We start from the raw sequence: 21,483 nt of genomic DNA, 5'->3' as shown, positions 1-21,483 counted from the left end.
ACGAACGTGGGATGACGCTATAAGCCGGATAACATCGAAACAGGCGGATAGCCAGGCTGGGCCCTGAGCTCCGAGTCGAAGAACTGGAGAACCGGAGAACCTTTGGGAATTGTGAAAGCAGTACACGAACGTCCAGAAGGCAGTCTTGTTTCGTTAATAGCGCTACATGTAGTAGTATCCTTTTTCAACAACAATAAAAGCGGCAACGGCGGTGGCGGGGCAAAATGCCGCCGCTATTGCGGCCATTGAATCGACCACTGCAAAAGAACTTAGTTATATACTGTATATCATTTTAAGATGGTAACGTTTGTAAGGCTTTCATTTTCGTTCGTGGTTTCTAAAGCTTCGGAGACGATAACTCCGGCATCGGATTAGTGTCACTGGTCATTGCGGTTGTCGGACAATTGCGGTAAATCTGCAATCCGCGCAGTCGAGTTAGCCGATTGTCTTTAAACGTTGCACATGGAACACACGAATCCACATAGCGAGTTTTAATGTGAGAGCTTATCAGGGGCAGTCAATCGAGCTTGTCATCTAATGTGGACATTTAAATTATATATGAAAGATCACAGAAAGCACGAAAAGGCTTTAATAAAATTCTGCAGAGGGTTGATCATAAGCGATAGCCTGGGGTTCTCATCGTACCTGTCTGTATGATCATTAGTTGTCAATGATGATGTGTTCGGTAATCGGACGGCTGCTGCATCTAATCGCGGCCGAAGGCGACCTCTTTCGAAGAGGTAGGTCTCCTACAGTTTGCATGACCTATACATATGCTAGCTAGGCCTAGAACGTGCCTAGAAAATAGATGGCCATTAGCCATGCATCTCTTCATTGAAAAGCTATAGGTTTGGGTGAGATCTCTGTATCTAAACGCTGCAGCTAAGTTCGGTTCTTCATAGTAATAATAACGTTCGCTTCCTTGTGTCACCGCGTTGCACAACGGACGATACAATGCCACGTCTATGGCGAGCCCTTGAAGACCGAGACGAAATTGTTCTCCAAAACACGCTCTCATCAAACGCTTCGAATGAGCCAGTTCTTCTCTGGCTGTTCCGCGTTCTTCTTTGAGTCTATCTGCGCGAAGCATCGTTCTTTGTCGCTGGTTTGGCTGATGCCTCTTTTGTTCAGACTGCTCGTGCCCTCTAGCTTACTGCTGTTTCAATTCGGTTTCCGTTTCTGTCCCTCCAATCCAGACCCTTTCTGTCCCACTTAACAGTGAAGAAAAAAAAAGTAAAGACCAACATTGACGTCAGCGTCGCTACCGGCTGTTGTTGCTGTTGCCATTGGTGACACATGCGTCACGAGAACGTCGAGGAGTAAAAAGCGCAGAGCGAAATGAGTGAATCTGTGTGCGTATGGGCGTAAGGGTGTTCGTGTGTCTATTTAGGGACTTACCCCCGACAGCTTCGACGTCAAGCCGGAATTGAGTCAGATAGCAAACGGTTGAATTGCTCACTCATTCGCTCGCTGATTTGTTGATAGGTAGGGTGACAGTGTAGAAACCGTACGTGGCAAGGAAAGAAACAACCGGGAAGCAAACAGAGATTCAGTGTTATTATAACTCTACAACTACAACTAGTGAACGCGATGGTAGAAGACGGAGACAATCGGTCCCAGACGGCGAAGGCGAGATCGAACGGGTCACGAAAGCAGGGCGAACAGGAACGAAAAACAACGAAGAGCCGTTCGTCGTTATACAAATTCGTTCGATTTCACCACAGAACACAAGTCGATTTGCTGGTGGCTTCTGACTGACTGGTTTTGCTGATCTTAGTTTTTTTTTTTTGTTTTTGTTTGCTACAAACGGTGAAATGTTGAGAGTTGATTATGTCACAAAATTGAGACGATTAAACCACTTCTATACGGCTTCCTGTTTGTACGATTCTGTGTGCTTCATTCAGCTCTTATGGGTATTTATGCATTGTGTACTAAAAGCTGCATATACGGGGCGCTCACAAATTGATGCGCCCTTTTTAGAAAATGCGAATATATTACATGTGTGCATGTGGAAGTTAGAACTTTCGAGTGAATACAGGATTTTGTTACGAGTGGAAGTCCAAGCGATTCCGGTGCCATCCCGTCGTTGGTTCCTGAAGGCCTGCAAGCTGTTTGGACAATATTAATACGTCATTGACCTATTAGTGTTATAGGCATGTGTTTCTAATCGCACAATAGGTTGCAGGTGAGAACTGGATTTTAAAGTATCACAAAAACGATACTAAACGGCCAATGCGGCTTCAAAGGCGTCTCGTCTCCGTTGATAGCGAACTCCATTAGAACTGCAATTCACAGATATATTGAACTATAACATATCGACTTTTCAAGCCTCCTATTTTTAGTTCACAGCCCTTCTACCACACTTGGTGCGGATTCTATTCAGATTGTTTCTCCTGTCTGTCTTACTTCTGAAGAGGCTCATCATCCTCTTTGGGATCCGGGGTCTGGGGGAAGGATACTGCAGCTGCGTGCAGTGCACCTGGAGCACGAGATGAAGTTAGCAACTGAAGACTACGCTTACATACGTATTACCAGCCGGTTGAACTCCATCCCTTTTAACAGCATTCTATTTATCTGCTGTCGTGATGGCTCGTTGGCATATACGCCTGCGAACGTCGAAGGAGGCCGCTCCGACAGTGGCGAACTGGTAGTAGTAGTGCTAGCCGCACATGTTTACGAAGGTAATGCAAACACATATGGCTGGCGAAGATCCGATATCTGACGAACGGTGACAAAAAATGCTATGACTAGTCGTTCGGTTGGTGACTGTCGGGGTTACCTGTACTAAGGGGTCTGGAATCCCAGAGATGGATTGTTACAGATGAACTTTGGTAAATGCTGGCTCCTTTAGTTGAAGGCAATTCCTACTAAAACCTCAGTAGAACTGAGACGCACAATAACGTCATTCGGCCGGGAATCAAGGAATACTGTTTTCCGTTTCAAATAATACTAGTCAGGACGATGTCGTATAAAACTTTTCATCAAAATTTTCATCTTTCACTTTTCATTTTCATCTATCCGATTAATCATACTAAATAGAATAATCTCTATTCAACTTTATACAGTTAACAAATGCCAAAAAAAAAACAACAAAATTACAATCGGATGATGCCATTTGCCTAGCGCAAAGCAATGTATTACGGAACTTCGAAATATAGTACTATATTTAATTACTTATCGGGCAAACGACATTGTTTCCTTAAGCTGGTAGCACAACATGACAATCAATCTATTTGTCTGTATGACATAGTTTCAAGCGACCGAACTCACGTAAAAAATTGACCAGTATTAAACGTCAATCGAGTGTTAGGTTAGGTCGAGAAGGTGCTCGAGCGGACACTAGCGATAAAAAAAGAACTATACGCGGATATGAATCGAAAAGAACCAGCCCCGGCGCGCGACTCAGTGCCTACTACCAAGACGCGGGAGTCAATGCGAGACGAATACAAACAGGATAAATACGACTATAATGGCTTCGGTGAGCGAGCGTTATTATCGGTTGCAATTGTTCTTCTTAGGTTTAAACAAAACAAGGTCCGCATGCGATGCACGATCTCTCTTCCACATTCGTGGAGTGGGACATTCACTGAAAGCCGATTTCATGTGGGTTTTGGGTAGCTCGAGGTTACGCCATTGTGTTTTCATAAACTTGCATGCAAATGTGTGTATGTGTAGGGCATAATGACACACACAACAACGAGTTTGCCCCTCCGCTTAGGGTTTCGTTATGCCTTTTAAACCAAAAACGTCTCAGATTCAATGGTGAGTGTCGGGCTCTTACCCAACAATAGAGCTGTTTGTCACCCGCTAGTGAACGTTCACTTATAACCACCAATCAGATCAAGCTGTTTCTCACCCATAGGAATATTGATGGAAATAGCGCATAAATTCCCCTCTGGTTCTCATCGACAATAGATTAGCTAAGAGTACTACAGACGAATTCGCAGTTGGTTGCAACAAACAAGCGCAGAAAGAATGAACAGAGACTCATATCGTAAACATGGCTTATGAAGATTAGCCCGTGAAGTCCATTGTGGATTAACTCGCTGTCATCATCGGTACTACGCATTTTTGTTGTATGATTTTGGCCGATTTTTGCAATACTTGCGATCACTCGATTGTTCAGCTAGAGCGACTTAAAAGATGGTGAGAAAAAGGGTTCATTGGGTGTGCGATTGGCAAAGTTCGAAAGAGAAACACATAATAGTTCTGTCAAATAAATCTAAACGAACTATCTAACAATAGAACTTGACAAGACTGTGAGATGTTTACACATTGCGTTTCTCGATTACACGATTGGCTCATAAAATACTTCTGACTTCGGCGATTTGCTCTATTCTATTTACATACAGTATATCGCAGGATACTTACCAAGCGATTACCTTCCCTCTCCGAGCAACCGTCTATGCAAAACGCGATCTCTATTGCAAATACAAGACCGTTTAGAGGTGCGCACGTGATAAGCGACAGCGTACAGCCGGTAGCAGCTCTTTTTCGAAGGATCTCGGCCTATCTCCTACTTGAGCATACACATACACATAGTGACAGACAGAAAAACTGCACTCAACGTACGCTCGTTCGGCTTCCGATTGCCAGTGAATCGCCAAAGCTTTCTCGCTCTCTCTTTGCTTCTGTATCTGTATTTGTTTCGCTGGCTTCGCCTGCGCTTCGGGCTCTGCCGCCGTTGTCTCGTAACCGCAACCATAAATCTTCAGCTTCCCTAATTGTCCACATAAATTTGTCACCCACTGTGACGGCTCCGAAAGTGTCTGTTAGACGGTCGAACAGTCTGACGCGCTTTTCTCTGAAGCTGAGTTCCTTTCCTGTTAGTTGGCATAGAAGTATTTGCCCTCAACGAGCTGTAGCATCTAACGCAAGCGAAAGCTGGTCATTCTATCGTTAGAGGGCTGGGATCGCATTGAGGACCGACCAGACCGACTATACCCACAGGCTACATACATCCTACGACTATTATTAAGACTATTATTATGCGCACTGCGAATACTACCCACTGCAGCCGTATACTGCATACCACTGCGTCATGGACATGGCTACGAAAAGTCCATAGTTTTAGAATAGATTAGAGGTCCATAGAAACCTTTGTATGCTTGGTTACATAATACGATATGAGTCCACAAGAACAACGGCGGCGGCGGCGGCGACGACGACGACGATCACAACGACAAGAAGCATGTACAGGAACGATTTAAAATGGTCCGGTTCTTCTAAACGTATACAAACACAAGTGCATGTGGCTACATTTGTACAAACAGGTACATCGATATGGAGTGCAGACAGTGGCAACTATCTTCCTGTCAGAATGAGCGATGCCCTACAAACAGGGGGCAGGTACGCTATGTGAATTATGATAGATCCTGAGTCCGCAGTCTCGTTTCACAGGTTATGAGGTATATAGGTGAGAGGGCGAATAGTTGGTTCAACATGATAATATGAAGACCAGAGCATACTCGTATGTCTAGGGACATTACACATACATCCCACTTCACGCGTCAGCTCGTTCCCGTGTGAGAGTGTACGGGGGTAATTTAAAAGTGACAGACGTGAGACAAGTTTTAAGTAGCGAACTCGAGTTAAAAATTCTCGAAAGCTGGTTGGCGATCTGGTCCCTCTGCTCGGTCTGTCCGCGGGATCTTGGCAAGCGCCAAGAAAATAGTTTGGGGATGACGGTGATCAGACTAGAGGATCTAATAGAGAGGGACCAAGGACCACTAGGGCGTCCAGCAACTCAAAGGACACAACTTCAGATGTCACATTCCGGTGTGTTAGCTGGTCGAGTAGACGTGAATATGGCATACATCGTTCTTCACGCTTCAATTTCCGTTTTTCATTGGCCTATCAAGGTCCAGCGTTGTCTACTACCTGGCCCTCCCCGTTTGTGCCGTCTCTGCTGATAATCGTTCTGAACAGATTTTTACGGCGTTCATCTTGTAAAAAAATCTGCCTTAGCTATCTCTAAACCGTTCAGTGTCTATTTATGTACATCTCTCTCTGTGCTTTCTTTTTTCGGTTTCTCTGATTACATCACTCACCTTTTGCACAATTCATTAGCCGGACTGTTGGGGACCGAAGCCAGTGGGGTAAGTGAACCTTGTACTTGTACGTATGTGTGCTTGTATGACCAGTCATGCCAGAAATTTCGATATATCTCGCAAATATCTACTCTACACAACGACTGGTAATTTTTAGCTCGTAAGTAGTGTGACAGACCTTTTCTGTCCTTTGATAGATGCATGCATTCGATGTGACTGTGTATATGTATATTCCCATACATGCACCATCTGTGGTCGTCACCAAATCCCGATCGAGACATTTTGCGATGGCCTATGTTTTTGCCAGTCGCAAACAGAGTGTAAGTGAGCCTGATGGGGATCGTCAAGCCGCCACAGTCGAATTTGGCGGCTCTTCGGCGTAACAGGTTGTTGATGTTGCTGAGTCTGCTCATTCCATGCCCTCGTCTCGATCTCTCATCGAGTGAATTCGTGTGGCCGCTGAAACCGAAAGCCAGCTTCGGCTGCCATCTTCGCGACGGGAATTTAAAACAAAACCAGAGGTCGTTTTTGGGCCATTTAAGTGACACTATGAAGCCCGCTTTTTCGTGAGCGTTCATGCTAACTTTGTCTACAAATTCCTATGTTGTACTTGTACTTCGCTGGACCTGCTTCGTCTACTGCTTTTTTTGTGTATGTTTGTCGCCTCTATTAAGCCGACAGACTTAATCTGACATAGCTTGAAGTTGACTCCGGGAGAAGCCTAAAGTACAAAATAGAGTCGAACATGGCCATTTGTCTGCCAATAGATGCCTGTGCGTGTGTCTAAACGTGTGCTCACCGAAATTTTAGTCATGCATGTAGAAAAGTCTAGCTGTTTCGGTCTATTGAGATGACTGTAGTGGAAGTAATGTCCACTTCCTGATGGGGTGGTAATCGTTGCTTAGATAACTTGCACACTCTTTCACACAAGTTGGCACCACGAACAGAATTTGTCCCTGTATGCACATTTCCTTTGACTGGACTGAAGTAATTCTTATTTTACTGTTGCACATCATCTGGCCCCTCATGTGCATGCTTTGTATGCGGTCAGTAGTGGCCGTTGCTGGTGTGGTATGGTGCACGGGGCAGACCTACGCTGTGTATGTGTTACGTGTAAGTAAATGAGTAACAAAGAAAGCCTCTATATTTACATGCGACGGCATCCGAAGAACATGTGTACTACACACAGATCTTCAAACAAAAAGGAAAGGCTATCTATCAGTGCTGCTGCTGATGCCAACATTAACCACTTCACCTGATGCTGTTACTACACTTGTAGCCAAATTTTCGCAAGGGAATCTGCTAAATGTGTTCTTGACATAAATCCCCTACAATTTTCAAACCTGTACATGCTTATAGAGTCTGATTGAACGTAAATTGCTGTTCATCAGACATCGGGAGCTAAATATTACAAAGGTAACACGTTTTTTGCTTCCCGTCATAACTCAATCAGTTAATTTCAATGACACCACCGTTTATGACAAAAAACGATGACTGGGGGGCCGTTTAAGGATGTCGATAGAGTCGAAATAGTGAGAAAACATTTTTTATATCTCATTTCAATAGAACAATGTTCGAAACGCAAGGAAAAAGGGGGTATAAATTTAGAAGCCGGTCTTAATTGGTAATGCTTGAATAAATAAAAATTAACCCCTGTTAGGCATCAAGTAGATGTACATGTTGAAACTGGATGTTTGTAACAATTGTGGAAAACTTTTTTCTAATACATATACTGTTATATTCATTAGCTGAGCCCTTTTGCTTGTTAGTTATCGACAGATTTAAAAGGACGTGTATATATATATATATATAGGGTGATCCGCCTAAATCCGATTAAACTTTGGTGGAGTGTTTGTTGTAGCGGGTGTGCGCTGATCCGTTAGTTTTGGTATTAGATGAAAACCAGTTCTTTTTGGAATAAAAAAGCAAACTCATCATGGCAAGGAACAGTTACTTTCAAACTAGACCGAAGGTTATCTACTACCCGTGTTCTCGTGTTGGACAAACCCCACCAAGATTAAAAACTTCTGTTTCTATATGATTGCCAGTTTTCATGCACCTTTAGATAGAGAAATTACGAATTGTTTTCAAAAGAAAAATACCAATTTCCAACTGAGCCATTTAGGCAGGTTTCAACAGTTACTCTCTTTAAGACCTTTTTGCGCATGTCGGCCGCTTGGTATTTTCCGAACGTTTTGACTGGTTATCGGCCCGAAATTTTACTCCACCGGAACTTTTCCATGTATTTAGCAGTTATATTGAATAACACAAGACTGTCGGGAGTGGCATTCGTAGTACAGGCCAAATATCTATTTTTGCTTATATACAGTCCTAGATAGTAAAAGTATAATTGGGTAATAGAAATTAAATGATTTATTAATACTTTTCTATAAAGAGCAGACACCAGTCAGGAACGTAAATGGCAATGTTGATTCATATGGTAAATATTTTAAGCAAACTAACTGCTAATTATATAGCACTGCATACATCGTAAGCTATGAAGCCAAATGGTGTATCCAGTATAATTGTACCGGAATTGCTTGACAATAGTCCAACAGTAAAGTATAGGTATATTAAGAGCAACGATTCGTAAAGAAAAATATTGTTCTCTGTTTTTCTGGGCGTCTACCGGTAAAAATCTCGTCGAATCGATCGATCGATGAGTATTTTTTCCTCTAGACTAAATAGGCAATTGTTAAAGTTAGTGAAAATTATTTGAAAAAATGTATTTTTTGAGTTTATTTGGCATGAAATATGCTTTGGCGAACGAGAATGACCCCGCAGTAACGAGCAGCTCAATTGGGGTTGGGTTGCTTAGTTACATTAGATCATATACGATTGACATTACCTGTCTCGACTTGGAGTTGTTTGTACAAGTGTACATACAAAGACGCTTTTTGCTTAGCTCGCATTAAAACAGCAATTTAGTCTGGCGCCCGTTAGCCCACATACTCGGCTGGTGCACATATCACCGAGCTATGTTTTCGTTTGGAGGCTTCAAAGCGAGGGCTTAATTCTGTCCCAACGATAGCTCACAGTAACTTGGCTATCATAATGTTAACAACAGCTTTACTTATTATAATGGGTGCTGCTCTAATTGCTTAATTACGCCACAGCTAACTACCAGTACTGCTGAATAGGCGAGCGGTACCTAACGTGTCAGCGACGAAATTCCGTTAAAAAACCCACATCCTAATTTATAAATGCTCATGGTATATTTTCCAAAATGTCCGTCTCTAGAAACAAGATAAGATAAAGTATGCATTCTAGGATAATGTATATTCTGAATACGTATTCGGGCATTACGTCTTTATACATACCAATATTATATCTCTTGTGAGTACATCTTTCATAAACCATCTTCAGTCAGGCGAGTCAGCTAATTACGCCTGTATCAAACGTCCACTTGTCCATGATCGCCGGTGACCGAACAAAATTTTCGGATTTGTTCGGGGACACAGCCATAGCTAGTTTTTTTCCGCCCCACTGCCTCGGCTATATGAGCTGCATGTAATGGCTCAATTGCGGACCAAGTGGCTCAATGAATGGCCATATGGACAATTAATTTCTAACGGAACTGTGGCCGTATTAAAGTAGGATCATAATACTGGTAACAGTCTCGCATCCGAGACGTATTCCTGACAAGCGGGAAAAGTTCTCCAGCTCGGGTCAGAACAAGCCGGCAGGCAGGCAGGCCAAAGCTTTCTGTTGGTACTAGTACATCCTCTTTTCGGCCTGTTTCTATGGTAAACTGCTATCTGTTGCAATGACATACTTCCATATCATGTTGCTAACCTTATTGCGCTTTTCATACGATTGAAAATTGTGGAATATGTTATATATTTGACAGGTTCGTAACTGCTGATCTTGATTGAACATAATGTAGACGAGTAATAAATGGCTATTTACAGCAGTGCCGTAATACGTTTAACGAAACTGAAAGATTGTATGGTCGAATGTAACATCGTTCGATCAGAACGATCAGCCACTGCAATGGCCCTTTGATGGTAAAAATTAACTTTTAATTTCGACTCATTATACAATTTCAGCGTATTACTATTTTATGTTACAGATAAAAAAGAAGGTAACTGGCATGCCATCGTTCCATGGCAAGTTCCTGAACTCGCTGTTTATTCCTTGCAATTTATGGCCTCCTCTGATTGGCGGTACGTAGAGCAAATAGTGTTATTACCGCGGTTAGGTCAAACAACACAGAGTCCTGAGTAGCTTAACGTCTTCGTTAGCCCTTTTCGTATTCATTTTCCGTTTTTAAATGTCTCTGGTATTAACGATCTTCTCTGCGTTCTTCTGTCGGTATCTGATCTTTTACGAACCTTGTTGCCAGAATATACACATTGATCAGAATATTTCATCAAAGCAAATCCGCTGAAATCATTGGTATCCTGAGTACCCTGTGACCGCTTTGCATTGAAGCAAAGTACCTCGAAAAATATAGGTCACGAAACGTCGTGGCTTAAAGTAATGCTTCATGGCAATGTTAGATATACAGCTTGACGTATTTTTGAAAGGCACAGGATTTGCCATGGATCTTAATTAATTACAAAGTGATCATAACTGAGTTTCTACATATGTAGAAAATTCCATGTAATATTAATAAAACAACGTTTTCATTATAGAAAAGAGCGCTTTTTATAATCTCCCCATGTGAACATCCGAAGGTAAGCTAGCATCGAGGGGTCAGCTACTGTTGCTATCTCAACTAAATCCTTTTCAGTAAAGATAAGCAAATGTCGAACTGAGATCAGCCCTTTGAAGCTATCTGATACGGTCTATGTACCTGCTTCCTAGGATTAAAGAAAGCTAAACTGTGATAAAAAAAAATAAGATGCATTATGGCAACGGTAAGATAGTAATTATTATTTTAATACGAGATCGGGTGCTGACTGAACCTATACGTACTTGGCCGAAGAGCTCAAATAATGTTCTTTATCTTATAAGTTATTTTGCTAGATATCTAAATGTGCATATTCACTAAAATCGTATGCTTCAATTTGACCTACTTCTTCCTCGCCGCGCAATAGAGGTAGTTCGTACATATGCAGTAACAGCACAAACAGTACTTTTAGCCGTCTTTCTGCTTGCGGTTACCAACCACTTCTGCTTTAATCAAACGGTATTATCCTCGCGTCGTCGTCAACGTGTTCCCTGTCGGGCGGACAACGTGTGCGGTTCTCTTCGAGGTAGTTGACCAAGTGGGCTAAGGCTATGACCCGGGCGCCAACCCATCTAGACTCTCCCTTCTGCGCACGTCTCTCGACAAGCGCCTGCACATCTCTACAGGTCCCTGCCAAGCAGGCGGGCAAGCAGCCCAAGAGCCTAGCAGTGGGCCTAGGAGGCCATACGCGCAAAACTATCACTGCATTCAAACACGGGTCGATGCCCTGGGCCAGACAGAACGAGCGGATAAGAGAAAGCAAGTAGAGAGTGCGCAAAACAACGTAACACGAAGGGAAGATCGTTCCTATCCGTATGAGGCGGCCCCTCACGGCGAAATCAAGACTCTTCTGAAAAAGGATAGGGTTCCTGATGGAGACTCTAGCGGCAATGAGTCGCAAAGAGAGAGGGGCCAAGTAAAGTAGAAATGATAGCGTACGATTACGATGCAGGATGAATGTTAGGAGCATCAGCCAGGTTACGCCGACGGAGGGAAACTCAACGATGGTAACCAAAGTCTTCTTTACACGCGATCAGTTATAGTTGATCGGACGGCCGCTCATCCTACGTGGTCGCCAGCGTCATGATCTTGGCGGTTGTGGCAGTTGTCGTCAACGTCGCATCGTCGGCCAGTGTTGTCATACTGGCAGTAGTCTTTTTAGTCGCCACCTTCCAGCGCGCTCAAGGCGAATCGCTATGGCGGTACTAATTCGGACAACAGGGGAATTTTAGTGCGCTGGCTTGCGTGCTTGATGGCTGGCTTGTCAGTTAGGTGTTTCCTTCAACTTCCTAGATGTGGCAATCTTCCTCCGGCCTTTCGCTCCAGTTCACCGGCCTGGGAGTTCTGGCATGCCTAAAGAACTCTAGGGACGGTCGGTCGATCGGAGACGGGAAAACTCCGTGAGGGCAACTGAAGGAGAGGGTCATGCAGTGGTTAGGCTGGCTTGCGTATGGTTAGCAAACTAGCTGGCGGGCTGCATGGCTTATCGGTCGCTCGGCTGGCTGGGATGGGCGAGGGTGAATCTAGAAGCACTAGAAGGGGGAGTCCGAAGCACCGAGTTCAGAAGGGGCCGGCTGGAAAGAGGCACTACGCAGCAGGGAATAGTGGTTCAGGAGGGACGAGCCCAGGGGTCTGCTGTGAAGAGAAAAATGAGAGGAAGCACTACTAGAGCTCGCTTGGTTGCCCCTGAGAGTGGTATGCCCTGTGATACCGGCACTGGCTACATGGTCTGGAATGGGGTCAGAAAAGGAAGTCGTGAACTTTCGTCTATAAATGACGGTTTCGACCCGCGACCAACGTGGCGACCAAGCGTTGCTAAGCAGCCAACCAACGCAGCGAATAGCGGAATATAGGAAAAACAGACACGAACATTTGTGCTTGCTATATTGAAAGGAAAAAGACGCCAGTAGCAATGGTAGGCTTGCTGGAGAACTTCAAAGAGTTCTAACTGGTTGAGTTTAAGGATTTAGGAGTTGATCGTTGTCGGGTGGAATCAATTAAAATAAATTGAGCTAGTGCAGGCATGGATTGAAACGCTTGTTGAGTAAAGACTGATATCAAAAAAGCGTTCCTTTTTTCATTATTATGGCCGGCAGGCCTCTAGTACTGTTGAGTTGGGTCACAGTTTGAAGATAAATTTGTAGGTAGCCGTATTACAAACGCTTACTTCTTGGAGAACGATATAATAAATCCTGTACTGTGGTTATATTTGAAAACAAGAGCCCACTAGAAAGAGCTAAAAGACTAGCCAAGATGTTTTGGAACATGGATTTTGAATGAATACGGTGATCAAGCTTTTGGTTTTTAGCATGTGTTGCTACGTTTGATCTAAACAAGTCCGAAAAGCGCTGGATTTGGAAATGCCGCACATGTAATTTGGTTTTAAAATTTCGCGCTTTAAAGATACATTTAAGCTATTCAATAAATGACCGTACAGTGTCACAAATATCGATTATTTGGACTTTATTTTAGTACTACGAATGTTAACATACTATACATTTAATTCCGCTGGCCACGGAAGCTTACGAACGGAACAGTTACGGGCCAGAGTAGGACTTATAGGCACCAGTCGTAGAATATTCTTATAGAAGTAGAATCAGAGACAGCGTACTTTAAAAAAAAAAAGTGAAAATATTTGCATCTCGCCTCTTTTTGTGATACGGTTAAGTTTGGCAAAAATCCGAGATACATTAATTAACGTAAAAAGTACGAGATGCTCCATTTTGTGTTGGTCTCTGTCAAATGTATTCCTTAACCATTTTATTATAATAAATAAACGAGGGAGCATCTAAACAGAACAGTAAGATAGAAGCAACTCAACTTCCTTATATCAGATTCATATGTTTTTGTCTCGATGAGCCGTGCCCCCATGTAAATTTGCCCTCTTTAAGTCTATGCTCCTTTTCTGTATTCAACTTAGTATTACTGGTAGATTAAAATACGAAGCCTTGACAGGTTCCTTGTAGCAGACAACCTGCACGTAATGAAACTTAATAAAATCAGATCAGCTGTTTGGCTTATCTTATTTTTACTGGATGGGGAGGATTTTTAAATAAAATTTAAATTACGTAAGAACCGCTATATCTTCTTGTTTCCTGGTAATATAGCATACGTCGGCTTCGAATCTTCGTCATTCAAACTTTACTTTAGCCAAATCCATTAACTCATCTCAATGGGTGTCAGCTACCGACATATATTGCTTTCTACGGTTTCCTGTATTTCAATTTGTTTATGTTTCAAGCATATGCAAAATATTCTTGCAAAAATTTTACGAAGGAGAAACAGGATGTTTACCAGCATCATTTGAAAGTAAGGATCTCAACACAGCTCAATATCCAGTCAGTAGGTTGGAGATCCGTCAGATTGACGGCCTAATTTCTTTGTTCTCTGCACGTGGATGTTTGTACATGCACTCTGTCTCCAGATCCGGATTAAGCTTTGCAAGGAAAATTGCATAAACGCTGTACCTCGCAGGAAAAGATACCATGAATTCGGGTTTGCATGGCGATCTGTCTCATAAATGGCCGTTATCATAACATATAAGCTGGGAATAAGAAAAATTTCGTATTAGATAATTTTCGCTGGAAATGCTTGTCGAAACACGGTTTCGTATACAAAATGAATCTCTTAGCATCTGGTTATTATTACCATTATCATGCAGTAGAAAAGTTCCGGGGTACAGCACAATAATAATAACAGAGATCTTTATGCATTAGTCTAAGTCAACAGCTGATTACTTAGAAAAAAAACGGATCCATCATAGTGAAATACAACGTGTCCCACAACCTAGACGTATCTGAACTCTAGCTTATAGAAATTACATCAGCACTGAACAATCGTAACGGATCAAATGTTTCTTGTAAATGCCACTAGCAGGTCGCTACGCACATTACGAGTACCGCTAGCTAGAATTGCTTTTCTAATTATCTTAATTATTTTCTAATTATTAAAAAACGTTTCTACAATTTTCAACGGAATTGATATGGCTACCGCATTCTTAACGTACTTTTTAAGATATCTTGGACGTCAAATAATATTATCCAAGCTTATTCCACTCAAATTACTAGCAAATTATCTCTAAAACAACCAGTAAACCATTTTTTACTGAGCCAACGTTTTCATGTGCCTATAGTTTCTAGGCCTGTATTGTAGATTCAGACCTAGGTCTACAACGTGGACCTATGCCTTATGGTCCGTACAATATTGTTGAATGTGTAAACTTTTTATAAATAGAGCATTTTCTCATTTCACTGACAATACGGTACAGAATTCTTTCTTTGCCGCTACAACCGTTTCCTCAGGAAATTTATGTCCTATATTACTACCGTCCCATTATCGGAAATACCCACTAACGATAAAAACAGTAACCGTAATAACTTAGATTGATACAACTTCTATTTGACCAGTGGACGCTCCAGTAGCACCTAGAGACTTATAGCTAAAAGTAAGATGACTTCACCGATCGACGCTTAACGGAAATGACCGGATCCCAGAGATTTCGTGTCTTCGACCTTTTTCGCTATATGCGCTCAGGTGGGGACTTCTGCTGCTACTGCTCCCGTACAATGTGCTACACTCTTGGTTGAAATGGTTAACGTTTTTTCTTGCTTTGCCATACCCATATTTCGCAAACGTAATCCCCAGATCTGACCTATAGTCCGTAGACCGCTGCCCTCCAGAAAAGGAAAAAATTACCAATTTGCACGCGAAACTAAGGAAGCTAAACCGCACTATTTCTGTGGCAACTATCAAAATTACACCCTCCTCATCGCTATTTCATTCAAAGAAGCGTACACATTTAACTAGTTTTCGTTGCTCTTCCCACTTTGCCCTCCGTTCCCGTTTTCGCCCCGCCCCATCTAACCCAAAATGGACTCTTGAACTGACTCGGACGAGGGTTATTACCGACTTCAGTAATCAGTGGCTGGCTGCACCAGCACAAGTACAAAAGGAGAATCGGCCTAAATGCTGTCAGACAAGCCTGATTTTTCACCATCGCTCCGACGCTCTCGCGGTTTCAATAGATGCCACTTGCCTTGCAACTACAAAACCAGCAACCGGGTCGCTTCTATGACTAGCGTCCACCTATGGCTTATTGCGTTTGTGCACAGAAACTGGGTATGGTTTAATACCTTATACGCCTACGACTAAAGAGGCTTACAGAGATCGGCCACGTAAGGCTATGTAGTCAGTAGGATTGACAAAGCATGAACTCGCTTAGCAGCTGTTATGCATTTATGTGTCACACAGTCGAAAATTTTATGCGAGGTTTATGCATCGCTTACATTTACCGTAATATAGGCTATATGGATGCATATACACAATGGGCTGCTGAATGAAGACAATGTCTTATGTAGGAAAATGCAGTGCGCGCTTGATTTTAGGTTGGATTCAAGTTTTTAATTTTTTTAAGTGGGTTGGAATAGTGCTGAATACGCCTGATTGGACCCAGCAAGGTAATACGCATCCCAATAACTGTGGAGCCCGTGCCTGACCCACGGATTTTATTACGCCGAGAGCACTACCCATTAATTCTTAAATTCTGAGGCTACCCGAAGTTGACTGGTCAGTGATTAACAACTTTGATTATGTGATTAACAGTGTTTTCGATTGTAAGCATAGCTCGAAGGCCTGATGATAATCAGACTCTGCTGAAATTGCCGTCGGTAGGTTTCGCTTTGACATAGGATCAGATCGGTTTTGTGCTTACTTACAGTGTCTGTGAGCTTATCCCCTGATGTGCCATTTGCAACAATATTTGCATGTAAATACGTACTATAGAATTAAACAATTGCAGATATAAAAATTCGGTAAGAAGTTCAATAATGAGCAGTATTGGGCTATATACTAATTAACGTAACCAAGTTATTCAGGTTCGAATGAATGGCCAGATGATTGTAGTCACTTCCTCTAGCACTTAAGTTATCTCCTCACCTTTTCGGTACTAAATTTGGTTCCAGCTATTATAGGTCTGATCGTGATCTGGTTGAAGGTCGACAAAAGAGTGGAATATTTGTAGGGAAGCCTGACTGTGGACCAGTTCCTCAATTCCATACCCCAAAACTCCTGAAAAAAAAACTGAAGTTTTAGCCTAAAATATATTTGATTATTTAAAGAGTGCTCTGTACTTTAACACTCGTCATCGTTGGTTTCAAAGTTTTTTTGAGCTCTCAAACGTTTAGGCATGGTAACGTCTTAGTTTCAATAATTGACTGTTTTTATTTTGAATTTCTTTAAGCAATGCTTGCATTAGCCTACTATGAAGATAGATCGTGCAGGAAAATGTAGGAAATAGTTTTTTGAAGTCGGCACACGCCAGCGTGAACCTATACTTCTGATGGCCGTATCATGTTGACTCCAATTGATTGTGCTTCGAAATCGCTTTAGACCTTCGCCTTGATTATGCTTAAGGCTTATTAAGGCCTTGCGAACATTGTTTATTGTATGCAAAGCAAATGAAGACTTTTCTATTTGTTATTGTGCGAAATTGATTTTTTTTGTTTGTTAACTACGATTTAAATTTGCTATCTGCTGTATCGACAACTGCACGCTACGAAAATGTTATCATTCATGGAATACGTCGTGTCATAGACGTGTTCTTCCATTTTGCCGGGCCAAAAATACCATTTACAAGTTCGTCAATATTTTTTACGGAAACAGAAGTGTAGCCTAAACGACGAGAGCCAATGCTAGGATAGGTGCATGTGATGCATACATTGTCAATTGGTTTGACATCTATCACATAGAATTTTTCGAATTTATTTAAAGTGACTTTTTACGTAGCGTCAAAGGTGGTTGGGCGATTTATTAACTATCATTGCCCTAAACGGAACTATTAAGTGGACACAGGATCTAATTGTTCTTGTTATAAGATTGACCTTTTAGCAACATGACCACTGCAATTTGGTGGTCTCACACGTATAGCATTCTGAATAAGTAATCGAATTTACCGTTCTTCGCCCGCAGTTTCAATTGGCTGATATCTCCTCTCCTCCAAGGATGACCTCCAGCTTGGCATGGCCTTCTGGAAGCTCACCTTTAGCTGTGCATATATAAGCTTACCGCTGTTGAAGTACTGCAACTTCTTATTTACAGTAATGCACATTTAATTCATTCACAGTTAGATCTATAAGCTAGACTCGTAACGAACTGCGTCTATAGGAGCATTGCCCCATCCACATGTACTCTAGGCTTTTTATCGCTGCGACATTTACCTGTAACTAAATATCTATGGATCGTTCATAAAGTCAACCCCTGTGACGAAATGTCCAATCTACTTAGCCGAAACAGGGAACAAATAAAGTAAGAGTAATGCTTTTAATGTGCTAAATCTGACTATGACCCTATACACGTATCGTACGCTCCTTGAAATGTCAATACGATTCGAAGATACATCTTTTCACCGTGTCATGGCATTTTCATACTATTTTTCTTTCAAAAATAAATTTTAAAAAAAAAAAGCGAAATTCAGTATAATTTCATAAATTTGCGCCCGGCAGAACTAGCAGACTACGCAGGTACTTTTACTGTGCCCTCCCTTTGTGGACGTATTCGTTGGCATAATCCTTTAACTTCGTCGCCAGAAGCTCCCAGAGGCGCTGTAATTATTTCTAAATTCCATTAGAAACTACGAGAAATTAACCATGATTGCAATCGCCGCGGTCGACAATTTCCGGTAATGTTGTGCCCAGTACATCAGATTACAGTGAGCGCATGTTCTAGGCCCTGGTCCGTTTCCAATAGAGCTCTCTAGGTCTGCTCAATGACACTTCATCTTAACTTAAGAATATGCCCATGCAGAAACAAGAATCTAGAGACTCCTTCTGATAACTAAGTCCAAGATCATTCGGTGTGCCCTATGTGGCCCAGTGCATGCATTGGTCGCTTTTCTTAACTTAAAAAAAAGTAAGCACTTACCAGTATTATTGATATGCTAATGGCTTCTATGCTATAGGGAGCTTTCGCTATAAAGAAGCTATTATAAAGCGACACATAAGTAACGTATAGAAAACGTGTTACACCTATCAGTTGGTGAGGCCAATTCTGAGGGATGCATTTCGTAAGTATGTTTATATTGTAATTTGAACAAAGGTCCCGCCTGTCCTCAATCAAGAAATCTATGAAGGTTTCAACGATGCAGTGCAAGTGGATGATTTACAATAGCGCTAAAAAGCAGCAAGCCACTTTTTACAACTGACCGTAAATAAAATTCATGATTATTTACATATGCGTTGTAGATTCGGAATTCAGCAGAGAGGAAATCTCATTGAAAACAGCTTTTCGAACAGTGTTTGGTTGCAGTGTCTTCGCCGCCTCTTTCGTCCTTATCTACCTGAACTAGTTCTTCAGCGGGGGGCAACGAAAGAGCAGCAGCAGCAGCAGCGCCGTTTCTCGATAATAGAAGCGGAAACCACCAGAGATAGAGAAGCGGTCATCCCATGTGTTATCGCTTTGTGTCGATTCAACTTGGAGCTGGCTCAACTTGGAATCACAGCGTGAGATATTTCTGTAGTTCTTAATGTGACGGAAGCGCACCGCTAGACGCCAGGATAGGAGTATTGTTTTCACGTAACACACCGTATCGTGTCCGTTGCGTAATGGCGCCTCTTGACGGGGTTATGCTCTAGCCGGTTAGCCTCAGGTGGGTCACCTCTCCCTATTTCTCGGACTGCTCCTGCAGCCGCAGCTGCTGCGGTGTCGTTCAGACAGATCAAAGAGCTATTTGTAGGCAACACAGCGGAATACACTTTCGAGTTAGAGGCAATGGTTTTCCTCTCAGTTGTCAACAAATCTTTGAAATCAATGCCAATGGCGGAAAATGTGCTGACAGCTGGTTGGATAGTCGGGGTCGATATACTGCTTCAGTTATGTCCCTCTCTTAGCTCACTTGACTGCTTCCCGTGCGTACAATAGCCGATATGCTAGGCGATTACCCGTCAGAACAGCAGTAATCCATATATACGTGCTTTAAGTGGGTATCAGTCAGAGACTCGCATGAACGTGTTTATGTTCGCGTATGCCCTAGTAAGCGTGTGTACGCGTGATGTGTAAAGGCTAAGAAGCTGCTGCCTGCCATCTACGTCACGCTCGTTTAGTTGCCGCATGCTATCGTTGCTGCGCCGCAGGCTAAGGCGCCAAGTGCCCAAGGCCATTTATAGGATTAAGGGGTATGCAGCCTACCTACAAGTGGCGCCCCCTACAACGCTTAGTCTTGTGAGGTTCTAGGATTTATTCTAGCCATCCGTCCTCTTGTGACGGCAGTCCAGAGGACAAAGGCAGTGCTCACGAGAAGATCTCTGTGCGTGTGTATATTTGGGTCGGTGTATAGTTTGTCAGATGCGTTCACATTTCTGGCAAGCGGTAGGCTCTCTAATGCGGTGGAGAGAGACATGAACGATCCTTAACGTCGGTGCGTGCGTCTGATTTTGAGGGTGTTGGCTGGGGGAAAGGGAAGGGAGAGAATCTATGGGTACGTATGGCTGTGGAGGGCGATTTTCAATTAAGTCTCTGACAGGAATTAAGGACTCAATGCAAAATCGCATCCGTAAGATAAAAAAATAACAAAATTCCTGTTTCTATATAGCGGTACTACGCCTTTCGGCGTCGAGGGCGCCATGCAGCCACATCCATTAGGTTTGTTCTCCTAATCAGGCAGCCGCCAAGTTAGCATAATCTCGAACTTTAATGACATAAGTGGTACTCAGTAAGCTGTGGAAATTGAGCATATTAATATCGGTGGTGGGCAAAGTTTGAATAGGCTTACGACATGTGCAAACAACAGCGTAGGGAGTGGTGCTGTTAAAATCTGTAATAACCATGCTGGTCTGCCAGCGTAATGGACTTTTGTGGTACAAATTTTGCTTTAATTATGCGTTAAACTCTAAGCGCAAGAAAGAGCTAAAAGCTCGTTTTCGGCGCCTTATATTCGAAATATTTCTAAAAATGCTGTGTGTATGTGCGTACTTTATTGTTATTGATCCATGGGGACTATACAAACATTTAGTCAGCTGACATATATTCAGCACGTGCCAGTTCTGGCTGACTGCTATTAAGAGTCTCACTTACACATATGACCCATATCTACCTTTTCAATATTTTAATATTAAATATAATAAATACATGTGATACAAAATGTCTATTGAAGCCAAGGAATATTTTTGAGCAAAAACATGGGTAATTCATTTTGTCTAATTTAGCAATAAGAGTGGTGTCCGTAGGAAATAACCTATGCACCTTTATGTTTACCGATTAATAGTGATTTTATCACTAGCTCTCCTGGAAGCTTCCATATACTTTCTTGTCAGTCAGTTAGAAGCATAAACACATCTTACAAAGTGTCTGAGCTTATTTACCGAGCGTTTTGATTTTGTTCTCTTATCTACCGTTCAAAAACACTTCCAGCCTAGTATCTACGACTAGAAGACAAGATAGGGGTTAGTAGTAGTTGTTGCAAAACTATGTGTGTGTGTGTGTGTGTGTCTGTGCGAAGATGAAGAATTTATGCAGCATTGAGTCACAACAAGTGGATGTGGTGCATTCGCGAGCGACGCCAACGGGGGATTTTGACGGTATGTCGTAGCGATGTACTGCATCAGCACCGCGCTGGACGATAGTGGCCTGTAGAGCTTAGGGTGAACAGCCCAGCGGTCTAGTTGTACCCGTACTCCTGTTGCCATGCGGCCCTCTCGGCAAGTCAGCAGACATGGTATGTTTCAAGGTTAAATTAGTTATACCTCGCCTACGAACCTTGAAGGCAGC

Source organism: Varroa jacobsoni, unplaced genomic scaffold (genome assembly GCF_002532875.2).
Source record: "Varroa jacobsoni isolate VJ856 unplaced genomic scaffold, vjacob_1.0 scaffold_885, whole genome shotgun sequence".
NCBI lineage: Eukaryota > Metazoa > Arthropoda > Arachnida > Mesostigmata > Varroidae > Varroa > Varroa jacobsoni.
The sequence above is the reverse complement of the archived record's forward strand: the minus strand, read 5'-3'. Positions refer to the sequence as shown.